Source organism: Carlito syrichta, unplaced genomic scaffold, assembly GCF_000164805.1.
Source record: "Carlito syrichta isolate Samal-C Ts95f unplaced genomic scaffold, Tarsius_syrichta-2.0.1 Scaffold315315, whole genome shotgun sequence".
Lineage (NCBI taxonomy): Eukaryota > Metazoa > Chordata > Mammalia > Primates > Tarsiidae > Carlito > Carlito syrichta.
In genome coordinates this window covers 157,360-175,545 of record NW_007259411.1, presented here as the reverse complement: position 1 = coordinate 175,545, position 18,186 = coordinate 157,360, and the positions used below count along the sequence as shown (strand labels likewise).

General features: G+C 43.7%; 1 pseudogene; it reads left to right on the top strand.

The window, feature by feature from the left end:
• The first annotated feature begins 459 nt into the window (after nucleotides 1-459).
• On the top strand, nucleotides 460-9,543 carry LOC103275107 (annotated as a pseudogene).
• Nucleotides 9,544-18,186: the final 8,643 nt, after the last annotated feature.

Below are 18,186 nucleotides of genomic sequence, written 5' to 3'. Positions count from 1 at the left end.
TAAATATTGTTCAAATGCTTACTGTAGACAGGACTCATGATACAGACATAAATGAAACAGGCATGTTTCCTATTGTAATGGAGCTTGGTGTTAAAATTATTACAAACCTAGGAATTCTCAAGCATTGGTGTGCATACATATCACCAGGAAATCTTGCCAAATAAGAGGGTCTGATTCAGCAGATCTGGGACGGGGACTGAGAATCCATTTGTCTAGCAAGCTTCCAGGTGATACTGAGGACATTGATGATGTGAGACAAATAGGTGGGAATTGACATGCTCAGAATCACACAGAATAGAGATTATTCCTCACTCCACCTACAAAAACATAATTATTTGTTCCTATGTGTACGTCTAGGATACCTGGCGCAGACCTATGTCAATGCCATCAGCAGTGGGGATCTGCCTTGCATGGAGAACACCTTCCCAGCCTTGATCCAAATAGAGATCTTGGCCAACCATGCAAAAGGCTATTGCCCACTATGACCTGCAGATAACCCAGAAAGTTCAGCTGCCCTCAGAGACCCTCCATAAGCTGCTGGACCTTCACGAGGCAGGTGAGAAAGAGGCTATTGAAGTCTTCATTGGGAGTTCTTTCAAAGATGTAGATGATCTATTTCAAAAGGAATTAGCAGTAATTTTTCTTTCTATGTATAAGGATTCGTTGTAGAAGGCAAAGTAGTATCAGAAGATGAATTGAGTATGTACTTTAATAGAGTATGGCTTTTAAAATGGTGATAACTGCATATTTATAATCATATTAACCAGAAGAGCCAAATTTATTATTGTAGACTCAAAGTTTTAAACATTTTTCTCTCATGATAGACAGCCTTCAATGTGTATAACTGAACACTAGAGCTTCTAACCAAATTGCATACAGTTTCTTATCATATTTCATATTCCAGGCAAAAGTAAGGATAATTTTAATCCTAGTTATCTTAAGCAGGGTTATATTAAGTCATATTTATTCATTATCCCAATCTGAAAAAACAATCATTATCCCAAACTGACAAAGCAAAGTTTAGCTCTAAAGGTTGTCATAAAGCTACCAGTCTCTATTCTGAACTTCAGCTCTTAGGAGAAGCCTACTTCACCAGAAAGCTCAGGTCAGGAGAAAGAATATGGTCCTGACACCTGAGTTGCCTGTCAGATTTTCTAGGGGTTGTTGGTTCTTTTTTTCTTGAGAAATCTTTCCAGAAATTCTGAAGTCAAGCTAGCATCCTTGCCCTATTATTCTTTTGACTTTCTATTTCTATATTAAAAGCCCAGCTAGATAAAAAATGAGATGCCTTTTGTAAACAGAATGAAAAAGCATCATCAGTTCATTGCTTGACTTTACTTCAGGAAATTTTTAATCCTCTAGAAGAAGTGAAGGAGGGGATTTATTCTAAGCCAAGAGGCTATCAACTCTTTATTCAGAAAGTACAAGACCTGATGAAAAAATACCATCAGGACCGGGCTCGGTGGCTCAGCCTGTAATCCCGCGCCTTTGGGAGGCTGAGGTGAGTGGATTGCCTGAGCCCGTGGGTTTGAAACCCGCCTGGGCAGCAAGACCTCATCTCTACAATAAATCAAAAAATCAGCCGGGCGTGGTAGCGCATGCCTGTAATTCCGGCTACTTGGAAGGCTGAGGCGGAAGGATCGCCGGAGCCCAGCAGGTCGAGGCTGCGGTGGCCTGGAGCGACCACTGCACTCCAGTCTGGGTGACAGAGTGAGACTCCAACTCAAAAAAAAAAAGAAAAAAGAAAAAATACCATCAGGAAGAGAGGAAGGAGATACAGGTAACCAAAATTTATCATTTGATTATGGAAACTGCTGAATGCCTCCTTGAAACCCTCATGTGACCAAGTGTAACTACACATAGAATTGCATTATTGTCTGCATAACATTCATGCTTTCATTCAATAACATGGACAGGGAGCCTGTATTCCAGACATATTCTAGTTGTTTGTCAAAGTGAGCGCAGACAATTAACAACTGAGTCATAAATTGAATTATCTATTGGCCACCAAGTTGTTATTGTCATTCACTATTATAACTGGATATTCTGTGTTGCCTGAGACAGAAGTCCAATGATGGCTACTTAAACAGAAAAGATAGTCCATCCGTTTAGTCTTCAAAATGGTTTTAAAAGACTGCTATATCCAGGATTTAAATAATGTCATGATTTCTCTCACTGCTTGTTGTTCCTCATGTAGTTTCCTCCTTCCCAAAGCCCTCCATTTCCATCACTCTGATGTACATTCTCAGTGATGATTTTATTCTCCAGCAAACTCACCCCATATGGGACTACAGTTAACAGTTTTAAACTTAAAGCCTTCTATCTAAAACAGATAGATAAACTCTTTTTTCAATATTAACATCTATTTTGGAAAGAACTCTGCTAAATGGGGTGCTCGGATGGGAAACCTGCAGCATGTGTCTGCCCCAGTGACAAGGATTTGTGACAAATAGACACATCAGCATCGAAAGGAGACATTTCCAGAGGAAAAAATGATGGGCAGAAGACAAGGATCAAGTGTTTACGGCCATTTCCTCCTGCTAGCACTGTTCTCTGGGTCCTAAGGCTGAAGAGATTTAGCAGAAATACTTGAAGACCAAAGAGTCTGTGACTGACACAATTCTACAGACAGATCAGACTCTCTCAGAAAAAAAAAAGGAAATTGAAGGTGAGGAATGAATCATGAGATTAAAAAGCCTTTAAAGCACTTAAAAAATTAAATAAGGCTAGGTGCGATGGCTCACGCCTCTAATCCCAGCACTTGGGAGAATTCTCTGTGGGAGAATGACCCACAGGTTCAAGCACAGACTAGGCAATTTGGCAAGAATTCAGCTCTACAACAAATCAAAAAGTTAACTGGTCATGGTGGCACATGCCTGCAGTTCCAGCTACTTGGAAGGCTGAGGCAGAAGTATCACCTGAGCTCAGCAGGCTGAGGCTGTGGTGGCCATGAGCTTGCCATTGCACTCCAGCCTGGGCAGCAGAGAGAGACTCCAAATAATAATTTAAAAAAACATTAAGTAATTTGACTGGATAATCCTGAGACTTTTAAACTAGAGCAAGAAGAGCAAAGATGCACCTTTGTTACTGAAGTCATGTATGGCTCAGTAGGGCATATACAGTCAACAACAGGGGTCCTCAAACTTTTAAAACAGGGGGCCAGTTCACTGTCCCTCAGACCGTTGGAGGGGCAGACTATAGTTTAAAAAAAAAACTATGAACAAATTCCTATGCACACTGCACATATCTTATTTTGAAGTGAAAAAACAAAACGAGAACAAATACAATATTTAAAATTAAGAACAAGTAAAGTTAAATCAACAAACTTACCAGTATTTCAATGGGAACTATGGGCCTGCCTTTGGCTAATGAGATGGTCAATGTCCGGTTCCATATTTGTCACTGCTAGTTGTAACAAGTGATGCAAGTGTGCATCAATTAGTCTAGATCTGGTTGGAGATTTCAGATGTTTCATTCTGGAAAAAGTCTGTTCACAGACACTGAGTGCTGACTATTTGCGTTATCACTGTGATGCAACCCCCCTAGAAATCACCCCCAACCAACTAGCCAATTTAAAAAAAAAAGGCTCTCCTAACTTCAAAAAAAAAAAGGCTCTCCTAACTTCAAAAAAAGGCTCTCCTAATCTCAAAAAAAAAGGTGCCCCCTATCTGCAAAAAAAAATAGACCTTCTAACTTCAGGAAAAAAAGGCCCCCCCCTTAACCACAAAAAAGGGCCCTACTAACTGCAAAATTAAAAAAAAAAAAAATAGACCTCCTAACTTCAAAAAAAAAATCCTAACTTGTTCTTACCTCGGTCCTCAGGCAGCAGCAGGCTCTGCACAGGCAAGCTCGTGACTCGTCAGATCACACCAGAGACTGAGAGGAGGAGTTGAGAGACAGAGAGAAAGAGGGGAGTCAGAGAGTGCAATGCACATTCCACACATGCACACTGCGGGCCAGACGAGTCGGATGCTAGGCAGGACAGGCAGTGGTGACAAAAACACACGGTGGGCCGGGCCAGATAAATGTCCTCGGCAGGCCGCATGTGGCCCACAGGCGGTAGTTTGAGGACCCCTGGTCAATAGTAACAATAACAGGCAAGTTGCAAAGAAAAATGAAGCAACAAGATAACCCAACATAAATCTTTCTTCTTCCTTTTCCTCCACAGTGGAATGTTCAAAAGCTCAGTTTGCACAGGCTACAGCAGACAGGGCTGAGGATATGCAAAAACAGAATGAGCAGATGACAGAACAGGGTCATGTGAAACAACTGACTGAGAAGATGGAGAGGGAGAGGATTCAGTTAATGGAAGAGCAAGAGAGGACCCTCAATCTTAAACTTCAGGTATCCAGTTGCATTACCTGTAGGTTCCTGTTTTTCTGTTTTCTCTCCACCCTCCCTTATCAAAAACTCAGTGCGGCAGGGAAAGTACGAAGCCAAGAGGAGGGAAATTGCTTGCTCACTTGTACTTTTTGCCCCCTGTCTTTCCAGCCTGGCCTAGCCACTGCCTGTATTTGGTTACTAAATATGTTTTCATTGCAATTGTGTCACATTTAATCCTTTAACAGTATATTCTTTGATTAATGATAGTTATTGTGGTGGCTCAGCCTGTAGTCCCACGCTTTGGGAGGCCAAGGTGAGTGGATTGCCTGAGCCTGCGTGTTCAAGATCCACCTGGGCAACTTGGTGAGACCTCATCTCTACAATAAATCAAAAATCATCTGGGCATGGTAGTGTGCACCTGTAGCTCCAGCTACTTGGAAGGCTGAGGTGCAAGGATCGCTGGAGCACAGCAGGTCGAGGCTGCAGTGGCTGGAAGTGGCCACTGCACTCCAGACTGGGTGACAGAGTGAGACTCCAACTCAAAAAAATAAAAAATATCTTCACTATATCTCCTGCTTATAGAGAGCAAGAACCAAGTATAAATATGACGTAGGAGAGGAAACAGAGATTCAGAAAAGATTAAGTAACTTTTACAGGGCCACAACAATCAGTAAAACATTTGAGGTATTTTTATCACTTAAGGGAATACAGAATGTTTTTTTTTCTTATTGTGACAGTTCTAAGAGAACCTTTGTAAGTAGATGGACTCCTCAACCCTCAATCCTATGTCTGCTACTCTTGCCTGTTTTGTCTGCCCTGCTACCAGTTGTGTTGAGTTGGGATCTCTGTGCTGAAATTCAGTATGGTCAGTCTAGGTCTCTGATTTTCAGGCCTATCTTCTGATACCTCTGCCATCAAGTTGTGGAGGGTTCAGACATAATTTTCTGATCTAAGATTTAGATACCTCATTATATTTTGGGAATACTTTATTTACTTTTGTATGTGTATATAAAAGTTGGATGTATAAAAGAATCTATAATGCACAGATTAGATGTAAAGTCAAATATTTGCCTAAGATTGCCCAAAAGGAGGCTGAATGTGGTAGCTCATGCCTACATGTAATCCCCATATTTTGGGAGATCGAGGAGGGAGGATTGCCTGAGTCTAGAAGTTCAAGACCAGCCTATGCAATGAAACCCTGCCTTCACAAAAAAAAATTTTTTTAATTATTGCATGGTGGCACATGCCTGCAGTCCCAACTACTTAGGAGACTGAGGCAGAAGAATCACCTGAGCCCAGGAAGTCAAATCTGCGATGAGCCATGGTCTTGCCACTGCACTCTAGCCTGGGCAACAGAGTGAAACCGCAACTGAAACAAAAAACAAACAAACAAACAAAGCTAAATATTTCTCAAAAAGATTGTGTACAATTAATGGGAGGAAAATCAAGACTGGTAATTTTGGTTCTTGATCAATAGCACACAAGGTATAAAGCTGAAATTCTTTCTCACTTAACAAAAGGATACCAGGAGAAGTAATCACAGAGCTCAGATACCCAAGAAAAAGTATAATGAATATTAAGGATAATGAAAATTTCAAAAGGAAACTACTGAAAAATCAATTAATGTGGATACTAGATAGAATGCAGAGATTTACTTAATGTTTCACTTTATTTATTTAGCCTTTTTAGGAATAGGACAGGCTACTAAAGAAGCAATTTTATGATGAAAGCAGACAAATTCATAATGAGATGCAGAATATCTGGAAGACGGACAGTCAAGACAAGAATGTTCTATAATCTAAAGACCTAAAGAACAGAGATTTCCTGTCATCCTCACTCAGGGCATCACTGAAATAATTTTAGAATTTGGAACGATTGTTACTACAATTGATAATAACCAGGTCTCCCATTATAACACCAAAAGTTTGCCAAGAGATGTAGTACAATGTTGAAATCATGTTCATAATTCTAAAAAGACTGCAAATTGTGTAACAAGGATGCATTTGCCTCTGTACCAACACAGGAAATTACCTGGTACCATTCAGGAGAAGTTTGTTCTAGAAAAGCAACAGTAGAGAAATGGATACATTAAATTCACGAGACACAGTTGGGCATTGGATTCACCAGGTTTACAAGAGGCTCCAATGACGGAACCACCATCTTAGCCTCTTAGTGAAAGCAATGTACAGTTCCCCATTATATCAAGGCTCTGTGGACTATGAACAATGATTTTGCATTACTAGCAAGGGATAAGAGTTAGTGATGGATTTCAAGCTAAAGCAAATCACCTTATACAGAAATCTAGAATCACTATATACTCTCCAAACAAAGATGAAAGAAATCATTATCGTAACTACAAGTTGGTTTATAAACAAATGAGCTGAAGAAAAAACTGTTTTATACTTCCCCAATATACCAATTATAAATTTATTGGGACACTTTAGGTGTTTCAACAACTGACACTGGATTAAACAAAGTCATATGATGACAATTATGCACTTTGCATTTATAATAATGTGTAATTTGCAACAGTGGATGTATTCAGTCATTCATTCATTCATTCACTTCTGAGTCAGAGTCTCATTCTGTTGCCCAGGCTGGAGTGCATGGAACGCTCATGGCCACTGCAGGTTCGATTGTTTTATATTCTCAGCCTACCATACTTTGCTTATATTCCCACTTGCTGCACTATATTTATTGGGAGGGTCAAGGAAAAATAAACCCTAATTGCAGTGCAAAGGAACCTTGAACTTACCTCCTATCTCATGCCACAAACCTCAGGAAAAAAAAAAACAGTGAAAATGTCAAGAGTCAACTCCTCTAGAAATGTGTACCCTTTCAGTTTTGGATTTCCTTATCTGGATACTTAATTGGACAGCTGTAATATTTAGTTTGATTTTCAGCAACTAGAAAGAACTCCTTTTCCAGGAAAGCCAGACAAAGGAGGAGACAAAGACAGCTTAGAGGATATCCTCTGGCTGCAGCACCCATGCCAGTTGAGTTTGCTCCTAAGATTTGCCTTTCAAGGACATTTGGGTTAACAACCAACCAACCACGATCTCTCAAGAGCAGACTCTTCACTGGGGATGCAGTCTCCATACCAGCTTATGAAAATGTCAGCTGGAAGACTACATGGGTGACCCTGTGCTGTGTGGCCCACAGGATGCTTTGCGCCTGGAGACTTGGCACAAAGCATCCTTGGTCCAGTGACTTCCACAAGAAGACAGTGTGTGTCCAGTGTCTCTGGATGTGTTTCTCCTCCTTGGGCATGCACCCAGCTCTGAAGCAAAGAGCCCTGCATGGGACACACTTGTCTGTGGAAAAAGGGCCGAAGTGCCTTCTCAGACTGAAAGACCAAAATCCATGCCCCTCACAGAGGTTCTGGGTGAGGTCTCTTCCTTTATACACCCCTCCTTCCTTCCTTAGACATTTTCAGAGTGACTTCTGCCATTGCCATTGGAAAAGCAACGTAAAAAAAAATGGTTTTAATCTTAAAAACTTTTCTTTAAGTTAGCGTCTCACTCTGTTGCCCAGGCTGGAGTGCAATGGATGCTCATTGTCACTGCAGCCTCAACCTGCTAGGCTTAGACGATCCTTCCACCTCAGCCTTCCAAGTAGCTGGAATTACAGATGCACACCACCACACCTGGCTAATTTCTGTGATTTTTGTGTAGTTACAAGGTCTCACCAAGTTGCTCAAGCTGATCTCAAACCCCAGGCCCAGGCAATCCTCTAGCCTCAGCCTCCCAAAGTGCTGGGATTATAGGCTGAGCCGCTCCACTCAGCCTTAAAAACGTTTAAATACTAAAACACAGACTAGATAATTTGTGTATTATTCACACCTAATATTTCATAGATACTACAAAGTTATATTATGTGGAAAAAAGGACTTTGAGACATGACTTGATAACATTTTCATTGCATTTCTTTCTCTGATGGACTTATAGAAGAATGAAACTCTGGATCACCTGATCATCCTGAGTGGGCAGTCCAGCTAAGGCATCTCTCCAATGACCTAGAGACTCTCCTCAAGTGAAACTTCCTCAAATTCCTTCCCATGGAGCTCAGTTTTTATTTGTTAAAAAGATTCCATCCTCAGACTTTACTCACGTGTTGCCTTGACTATAAGCTGTAGAATAAGGTGATAAGTGCCTGTACAGAGATGTGGCAGACAGCATGGAAAAATTTGGGCTGACAGACAGATGATTCTTTTCAGAATGTTTTGCACTGGAAGAAGGCTTATTTGAAGCCTATTTTAAGAACTAAGCTGCTGGAGGACTATGAAGTCTTTGAGACCTCATCATTGATTGGACAGTAGTGCCAGAGCATATGCACTTTACTACAAAGATGGACTTCTCTGTACAAGGTCAGATGACTTGTCTGCAAAGTTGTTTGATGTGAGCAGTGCATTTATGGTATCCAGAACCACACTTATAAAGAGGTGAAGTTTGATGAACAGAAGCTTATGACAGGTTCCTTTGACAACACTGTGGCCAGCTGGGAATGGAGTTCGGAATCTAGGACCTGGCACTTTCAGGGGCACACAGGGGTGGTGTTCAGTATGGACTACAGTGACAAACCGGATGCCTTGATGAGTGGCTCTGCAGATTTCACTGCGAATATATGGGCTTTTTCTACTGGGACATGCCTGAACACTCTCACAGTCACAAGGAATGAGTCACCAAGGTGGTTTTGCAGAAATACAAAGTCAAGTCTCTCTTGCACAGCTGGAGACTACGTCCTCTTAAGCGTGGACAAGTATGAGACCAAGATTTGGCCAATTGGGAGAGAACTCAATTGAAAGGGCTAAAAGACATTGTCTGTCTCTGAGAACTGAAGTATCTGTCTGCGTCCAAGACTTCATTTTGTTGACAAATACACTGTCTGTGGTTCAGCACTAGGTCTCTAGCAGTGGAACTTTGCCAGTTATGATATTCTCAGGGTCATCAAAATTCCTGAGATAACAAATTTGGCCTTGTTTGGCTTTAGAGATATCTTTGCTCTGCTGTCTAACAACTGCAACCTGTACATCATGCGCTTATAGACAAAGAGCCACTCACCTTTGCCAGAGTACAGGAAATCAAAGAGAGGCTCAAGCTTCCTGGCAGGTGAAGTGTCTTGGCTGAATGGACTGGATGGGCACAATGACATGGACTTGGTCTTTGCCACCACATTACTGACCAGAGTAATCACCCAGTGTTGTGGAAAGAGCATGGCTGATGCCACGAACCACCATCACTTACTGACTTTGGGTGCAGGGGCTGCGGGTTTTGAGTGCAACCTCTATAGCAGCCAACTGCATGAACCAAAGTTTTCATCTAATGGTATCAACACACAAGACACAATCATTTATCTATTTTTGCCAGGGGACCAGGGGCCAGAGCTGGGCAGGTTGTTTTCTTGACATACTGTGGAAGGGGGCTTGAAAAGACATCTACAATGTCAAAAATTAGGCTAAACATGTACTCAGCCTTTGCACAGTTAAAAGCTTCCCTTCCTGGAAACTGGCAACAGCACTTTCTGGCTAGGTTAAACTATCTAATAGCTTTTTTTTTTCACTTCTGTGAACCACGCTTGCATTGCTTGAAAGGTACCTAGGCCTCTAGGATGTTGTGGTTTAGCCCACTTAAAAAGTCCCAATGTGGTTTAGCCTTTCTTAAGCAAGCCCCTACAGCTAATCAGGGTCTCTTGCTGTGGGACTGTTATGTCCAGCAGGCAATTGGCCGCCAGCCGGCTCTTGGCTAATAAAAACCTCTCCTTTTTATAACTCGTACTTCCGGTGTTGGAGTCTGTGAATTAAGTGCTTGGACCCTATTTCATTTGGGGGCTCATCTGGGATAATCTGAGAGCTTAATCCCCAGCCCCAATCACCAGCTGTCCTTGTGGGTCTGCATACCCGTGAACCTCAGTGTTTGACGGGCCTGGTGAGTCTGTGGGCTCACAAATGGCTGATTGTCATCTCTGGCAGACTCACAATGTCCCCAGTGCTCTCTGAGAGGTGAGTCAAGTTCCTGCTTTGTTTGTGAGCACTTCTGGTTGAACCCACAGGAAAGTTGGATGCAGCGCTAATTCCTGGGTCCGAGGTCCCAGTGAAATGTCACTGGGCCCTCCAGTATTGCCCGCAGTTAGGTCTGTCTGTTCAGTTTGTGTTATTGTCTTTATTTGTTCAGTGTTAGTAACTGTTGTGTCTGTCATTGCTATCGACATTATGGGGCAGCAGTGCTCTAAGCCTGACATCCCTCTGCAACTGGTTTGGTGCCACTTCAAGGATTCCAAGAAACAGCACAGCAGTCAGGTTATCAGGTAAACCAAGAAAACCTAACCACCTTTTGTTCCCTCAAATGGCCCACAGTTCCTAATTGCAGCTGGCTTCCAGAGGGGACCTTCAACCCTGCCATAGTGGGGAAGGTCTGACAGTTCATCTATTGATGCCACCTGGACCAGATCCTGTACATCATTACCTGGTACCTCCTGATAATGCAGCAGCCACCATGGATGAAGAAAGCTAAAAAAAAAAAGAGCTAATTCTTCTCATGTTTTAGCCCTACAGGATATTCCAAAAGCCAAACCTCCAGTCCTCCAGAGCCCACCAGAGGACAATGAAATTCCCCTGCCCTACTCTACATCTGAGCAGGAGCAGAGGGCCCACAAGGTTCTCAGTCTGTCACTCACCAGGAGTGGGTCCTCATATCAACCCCTTTATCCCCCTCTTCCCCATGCATCTTCCGAGGGCCCAACCGCCCCCGACAAACCAACTAGCCCCGACTCGTCTTTGGGGAACTCAAAACCACAATCTTCCATAGTCCTTCCCGTGAGACAGGCCCCAGGGCTAGACACGGGAGCTTCGGGAGGCCAGTCCTTTATGGTTTTTGTCCCTTTCTCTACTAGTAATCTTTACAATTGGAAACAACACAATCCAGCATTCTCCAAAAAACCTCAGAGCCTTATAGGTCTTTTAAAAACTATTTTCTTCACCCACCAGCCCACTTGGGATGACTGCCAATAGCTCCTCCAAGCCCTTTTTACTGCGGATAAAAGAAAATGAATCCATCAGGAGTCAAGGAAATTAGTCCTGGGACTGGATGGCAGGCCAGCAGAGCAGGACTGTGTGGATTGTGTCTTCCTCACTGAGAGGCCTAATTGAAATCTGAACACTGATCATGGTAGGGAGTATCTCACTACCTATCGCCAGACTCTAATGGGGAGTTTCTGGGCTCCCGCCAAGCGGCCCACAAATTTGTCTAAGGTAAGTGAGGTAACTCAGGGCCCACAGGAATCACCCAGAGCCTTTCTGGAATGCCTTATAGAGGCCTATCGGACATATACTCCCATAGACCCAGAGGTTCCAAAAGATCGGAGGGCTTTAGTTATAGCCTTTGTCTCCCAGTCGGCCCCTAATATAAAAAAAATTGCAAAAATTAAACGATTAAAAAAAAAAGTGTATCAGAATTAACTGAGGTAGCCCAAAAGGTCTATAATAGCAGGGACTTGCTTGAAGACCAACAAACCGAAAAAATGACCAAAGTAATAGCAGCAGCCTTACAGGAAGTTAAGCCCAAACAGCCAACAGGGAAAAGAGGAACCAGCACCAGGCAAAAAAAACTCCACTAGCAAAAAATCAATGTGCCTACTGTAAAAAAAATTAGGCACTGGGTAAACAACTGCCCAGATAGGCCACCCTGACCACAACAGTGCCCTCTAGGGAGTGCCCACCAAAATCTACTCCTGTGCTTCAATTATAAACTGACTGACTGAGCTGGGGCTCTGTCAATTCCCCCCCAGATCCCAGAAACTTACAGTGGGGGGAAGCCCTGTCCACTTCTTAGTGGACACGGGGGTTGAGTATTCAGTTCACCAAAAGTATAGCGGCCTGCTTCAGAATAAGCATTCCTTAGTCCAGGGAGCAACCAGGACTCAATTATTCCCCTGGACCACCGAAAGAACAATACATTTGGGAAAAGGAAAGTAACTGATTCATTCCTAGTAATGCCAGACTGCTCATACCCGCTCCTGGGATGTGACCTCTTACACAAGCTTAAGGCCAACATAAGTTTTGAGGAAACCACAGCAGCAAGAAGCCTAAACCCACCTGGGGCATCAACAAGTCTTGTTACTGTTCCCCTAAGTGAGGAATATGTGTTTACAGAAGGTGGGGCCCCTCTTGGCTCTTCCAACGCCATACTGTTGACTCAGCTGCAGAATAAGTTTCCCCAAGTCTGGGCCAAATTAAACTCCCCTGGGCCGGCATCCCATCAACCACCAGTCGTTATACATCTCAAAAGTCAGGCAACTCCCATTAGGGTAAAACAGTACCCTATATCCCCAGTGGCCCTGAAAGGCATAGCAATCCACATCCAGCGACTCTGGGAAGCTAAAATCCTAGTGCCATGCCACTCATCCTGGAACATCCCACTTCTTCCTGTCAAAATGGTGGGCACAGGAGACTACCATCCTGTCCAGGACCTCAGGGAGGTCAGTAGGCAAGTGGAGGATATCCATCACACAGTCCCCAACCCGTACACCCTCCTCTGTGGGTTAACTCCAGAAAGGCAGGTATACACTGTCCTGGACCTTAAGAATACTTTCTTCAACATCCCATTGGCTAAGCAGAGCCAACCCTTGTTTGCCTTTGAATAGACAGATCCTGAAAAAGGGGGAAATGGCCAGGTAACCTGGACACAACTCCCACAAGGATTTAAAAACTCTCCCACACTGTTCAATGAAGCTCTCCACCGAGACCTCTGAGCTTTCCGACAATAGCACCCTGAAATGACTCTACTACAGTATGTAAATAATCTGTTAATCACAGCCACATCAGAAGGTAAGTGCCTGCGTGCCACCAGGCACCTGCTTAGAGAACTTCAGACTCTGGGGTATAGGGTGTCAACAAAAAAGGCTCAGCTCTGTGTGACTGTAGCCACATACCTTGGGTATAACCTCAAGGGAGGTAAAAAATTCCTAACTGCCCAGTGCATTTGGGCTATAGCAGGCATACCGGGTCCAGGAAGCAAAAGGCAGGTCCGGGAATTCTTGGGATAGATTCTTGTAAGATACTGCTGACTATGAATTCCTAAGTTTGCTGAACTCACAAAACCCCCCTACAAAATAACCAAGGGACCAGAGGCTAATTTTAAATGAACACCAGAGGGGGACAAAGCTTTCCAAGCCCTTAAAACTGCCCTGGTCTCAGCTCCAGCCCTGGCCTTGCTGGATATTAAAAAAACCTTTCCACCTTTATATGGATAAAAGATGAGGCCTCGCCCAGGGGGTCCTAACCCAAAAGTTTGGCCCATAAAACAGGCCGATTGCCTACCTGTCAAAAAAACTGGACCCGGTAGCCTCGGGCTGGCAGCCCTGCCTGCGGGTTATAGCAGTCATTGTCATGTTAGTAAAGGACTCAGACAAACTAACATTGGGGCATGCAGTTTACGGCCACGCATGCAGTGGACTCTGAGGGGCCCCTAACAAATGAATGTCAAATGCCTGAATAACTCATTATCAAGCGCTGCTTTTAAATCAAACCCGCATCAAGTTCCAGCATACCCCCAGCTTGAACCCTGCAACTTTACTACCGGAAAATAGTCCCACGGGGCTGCTGCATTGTTGTTATAAAACAACTAAGTTCCAGAAGCTGCACTGGGACCTAACCAACGTCCCAAGAACAAACCCCGACATGATGCTTTTCTCGGATGGCAGCAGTTTCATCCAGAATGGGGTAAGGTACGCAGGGGCAGCAGTGGTCACTCTACAGGGAACTCTTTGGGCTGAGCCTCTTCTGCAGGGAACATCGGCCCAAAAAGCAGAACTGATTACCCTAATCAAGGCCCTGAAAGCAGGTGAAAAAAAATTGTCAACATCTACACCGACAGCAGGTATGTGTTTGCAACTGCACACGTTCATGGGACAATTTACAGAGAACGGGGATTGTTCACTGCAGAGGGAAGAACTATAAAAAATAAAGAGGGGTCTTAGACCTCCTGGCAGCAATATGGGCCCCCAAACAGGTAGCCATCATCCATTCTCCAGGTCATCAAAAGGAAAACTCAAAAGAGGCAATAGAAATTAAAAAAGCAGATCAAGTAGCCAGAGAAGCTGCTTACCGCAGAGCCACCTGCCTGCTGGCACTGTCTCCTCTGGTTCTATGTAAGCCACCAAAATATACAGAAGAGGACCTCCTTGCTGCACAAAAATTGCAGACAACCTCAAACCCAGACGGATGGCTTCAACTTCAGGAAGGCAGACCCTTCCTCCCTCGAGTCCTGGGACAACAAATCTAAGGCAGCATTATGAAGGTACTCATTTGGGAAGGACAAAACTAACCAAATTTATGCAAAAAAAATTCTATCTCTCTCATCTGGACCAGCTCACCCAGGAGCTCATTCAAGGCTGCCTGTCATGCCAGCAAACGAATAATGCTAAAGTCAGTGTATCCACCCAAGGGGTCCGAGATAGGGGCCTAACCCCCAGGAGACATTGGAAAATAAACTTTCAGAAGTCAAACCTGGGCAATATGGATATAAATACCTATAGGTCTTGGTAGACACCTTCTTGGGATGGGTCACGGCATTTCCTACAAAAACTGAAACTCCTTCTGTAACAGTAAAGAAACTCTTATATAACATTATACCTAGATATGGTTTACCTATCTCAATAGGCTCAGATAATGACCCAGCATTTATTACTAAAGGTATTGCAAAAACCTTGGGAATAAATTGGAACTTGCATTGTGTTTATCATCCCCAGAGTTCAGGACAGGTAGAGAGAATGAATTGGACGCTTAAGAAGAGTTTAACCAAATTAATCCTGAAGACCGGTGAAGGTTGGGTCACACTCCTTCCCTGTGCCCTCTTAAGTGTCAGGTGTACCCTCCACATCAAGGGTCTGACCCCCTTCAAAATTCTATTTGGACGGCCCCTGCTGTTACTTCCAAAAATTGAACTGGAAAAAGCACTAAAACTGTCTAACCATAATTTGCTTCAGTCACTGCAAGCTCTTCAAAGAGTTCAGCAAGCTGTCACTGAGACTGTGCAGGCAGCCTTCTGGAAACCAGTTCTGGATCATCCCCACCTGTTCCAGCCCAGTGACCAGGTCTGGATAAAACAGCACAAAGCTGAGTCTCTCACCCCAAGGTGAAAAGAACCCCACATAGTAATCCTTAGTTGCTGGGGACCAGCTCCAGCTGGGTTCAGGGTACCCCAAAGGTGGAGATGGAGTCGGAAATTGGGGGAAAGAAGAAAGAGAGAGAGAGAGAGAGAGAGAGAGAGAGAGAGCGAGAGAGCGAGAGAGAGAGAGAGAAAGAGACTGGACTCTGGTCTAGTGCAGAAGCAATGTGTGTTATTGGGAATTACAATGGGTCTTTTATACACAAAGTCAGATGTGGGAGGGACGTCCCCCACCCACCAGAAAGCTTAATCCATGAAAACTTAATCAATGATTGCCTTTAAACCCTTTTCATATGATAATCTTAAAATCCCATAACAAAGGATAACCTAATCCATGACTGACATATTCTATAAACCTTTTTCATCCTAAACTGATTGATTTATGCCAAGTTAAACAATTCTAGAACGCATTCTTTCAACAAAATGGCTGTCTTCTAAAACTATATTCTACAATTTACACCTTCAATAATTCCTAAGATCATGACCCAGAAGCCTGTGACCAATACTAACTCTCTTAGATGTGACCTGAGTTTGAATCATAAGTTGTGTGAAAGCCAAAACTGCAGTTTGTGGAAAAATGGGAGCAATGAGCTTCTAAGGTTAGCTTGTGCTCATCCCAATCTCAGAGTTTCTATGTTTTGAGCTCACAGGAGCTTAATCTCGTTAGTGCTGAGTAGAAAGGGGGAAGAAATGGGGTCAAGTAGCTCCTGAACGCATCTTAGTGGTCTCGGGGTCAACGGCCCTTCCTGATCCCTAACACTCAGTGGGCCTCCATGGCTGGCTCCCAACACTTAGTACTCCTATGGCTGTCAAAGTCAGCGGTGTCTGCCCCTGGATTCATCATTCACAAGTAAAGGCAGCCCCCACCACACCCCCGGAAACATGGAAAGTCATCAAACCAGCTACTGGAGAAGATCCTCTAAAAATAAAACTTTTGTGGGTCCCAGTATCTTAATCATATTCTTTGTATACTTTCCCCAGCTTGAGGCCTATTGGCCTAACCCGCATAATCCCTATACTCCAGGGAACTATTCCTGAAAACTGAGAAATACTGTCACTGGGACTGTAATTGCCATCTACAGAGAAAGTGGGAAGCCTGTCTTTAATTTTGACCTTTGTAAATTATGACCAGGTCTAACCCTCGGAGACACACACACTGACAAGTGTGGCACCTTAGCTTATAAAAAAAGGACTTAAATTTGTTGGTTTTTATGCTTGCCTGGCATCAGAACCAGCCCATTGCCACAAAGCGGGGCAATACCACTGTGCTCCATGGGGGTGTGAAACTATTGCTCCTTGAAAAAAACTGAGACCCCTACATAAGCCTACACACAAAAAAAGGCTGCTTCCCAATGTAGCCAAATACAAATATGCAACCCACTTAAACTCACTATAATACTTTGGGATGCCCTCAGCATCCGCCAGGTATGGAAAACGGGTAAAACATGAGGGCTCAGAATATTTGCTGAAAAACCCGATCCTGGCATGCTGTTTACTATTCAGCCATCCCCCACATCCTAAATCCTATGGGCCCCAACAGCAACTTGATTCTCCAAAAACCTGAACCTTCTGAATGCCCCCCAACCCAACCACCGTAGGCATCTGGTTCTACCTACCCTACAATTTCAGGGGCAGATCCTGCTCCCCTACCCACCTCATTAGCGCCCGGAAATAAAAATCATTTCCTCCTTATGCTATCCACTCTTTACCAATTTGCAAATGCTACTTGTCCTGAAGTAACAAAAAACTGTTGGCTATACCTAGACCCTCAACCCCCTTATTATGTAAAAATTGCAGTGAACTCCTCAATAGGCAACACTGAAAAGCATGTATGCGTTCTTAACCTCGATACAACTCAAACCTTAGAACTATGTCCCTGGGGACAGAACTTGGCCCTTACTCTGGGAAATCTTCAAGGACATGAATCTTGTCTTTATTCTCCCTCTCATAATATAAGTAATTCTCCCTACCAAATGTCATGTGATACCGCCTCTGTAATAAGTATCCCCCATCCAAAAACCTTTAAAGACCTCCACATGGCTGTTGCACTCCCCATCACCTGGTTTGCTTGTACACAAGGTATAACACCCTGTATTGCTGTAGAATATTTCAGGGACACCGCAAAAATCTGTGTCTTAGTGCATATACTACCCCAGGTATATATCTATGAAGGAACGGAGGGACAAGAACACCTTGAACTCTCAGGCCTCGGGCAATCCAAGCAGGTCCCCATATTAGTGCCCCTCCTCATTAGCCTAGAAATTGCAGGGTCCACAGCAATAAGTATAGCTTCTCTGGTTGTTGGGGACCAAAACCTCAAAGAGCTAAGAAAACATGTTAATAAAAACCTAGGACTCCTGGAGTTGAGCATATCCCACCTAAAACAGCAAGTCAATTCCTTAGCTGAGGTCGTGCTCCAAAACAGGAGGGGACTTAATCTCCTCTTCATGAAGCAGGGGGGGCTATATATGGCCTTGGGCGAAACGTGCTGTTTCTATGCAAACCAATCGGGGATCATCCAAGACACTCTTGCCCTGGTAAAAAAACAATCTAAAACAAAGAGTGCTGCAAAGACAAGCCTCGGGAAGTTGGTATCAGTCCCTCTTCACTTGGTCCCCTGGCTCACAACCCTAATCTCGGCAGTGATGGGACCTCTCCTCTTGCTCCTAATAGGTTTAACAGTAGGGCCTTGCTTAATTAA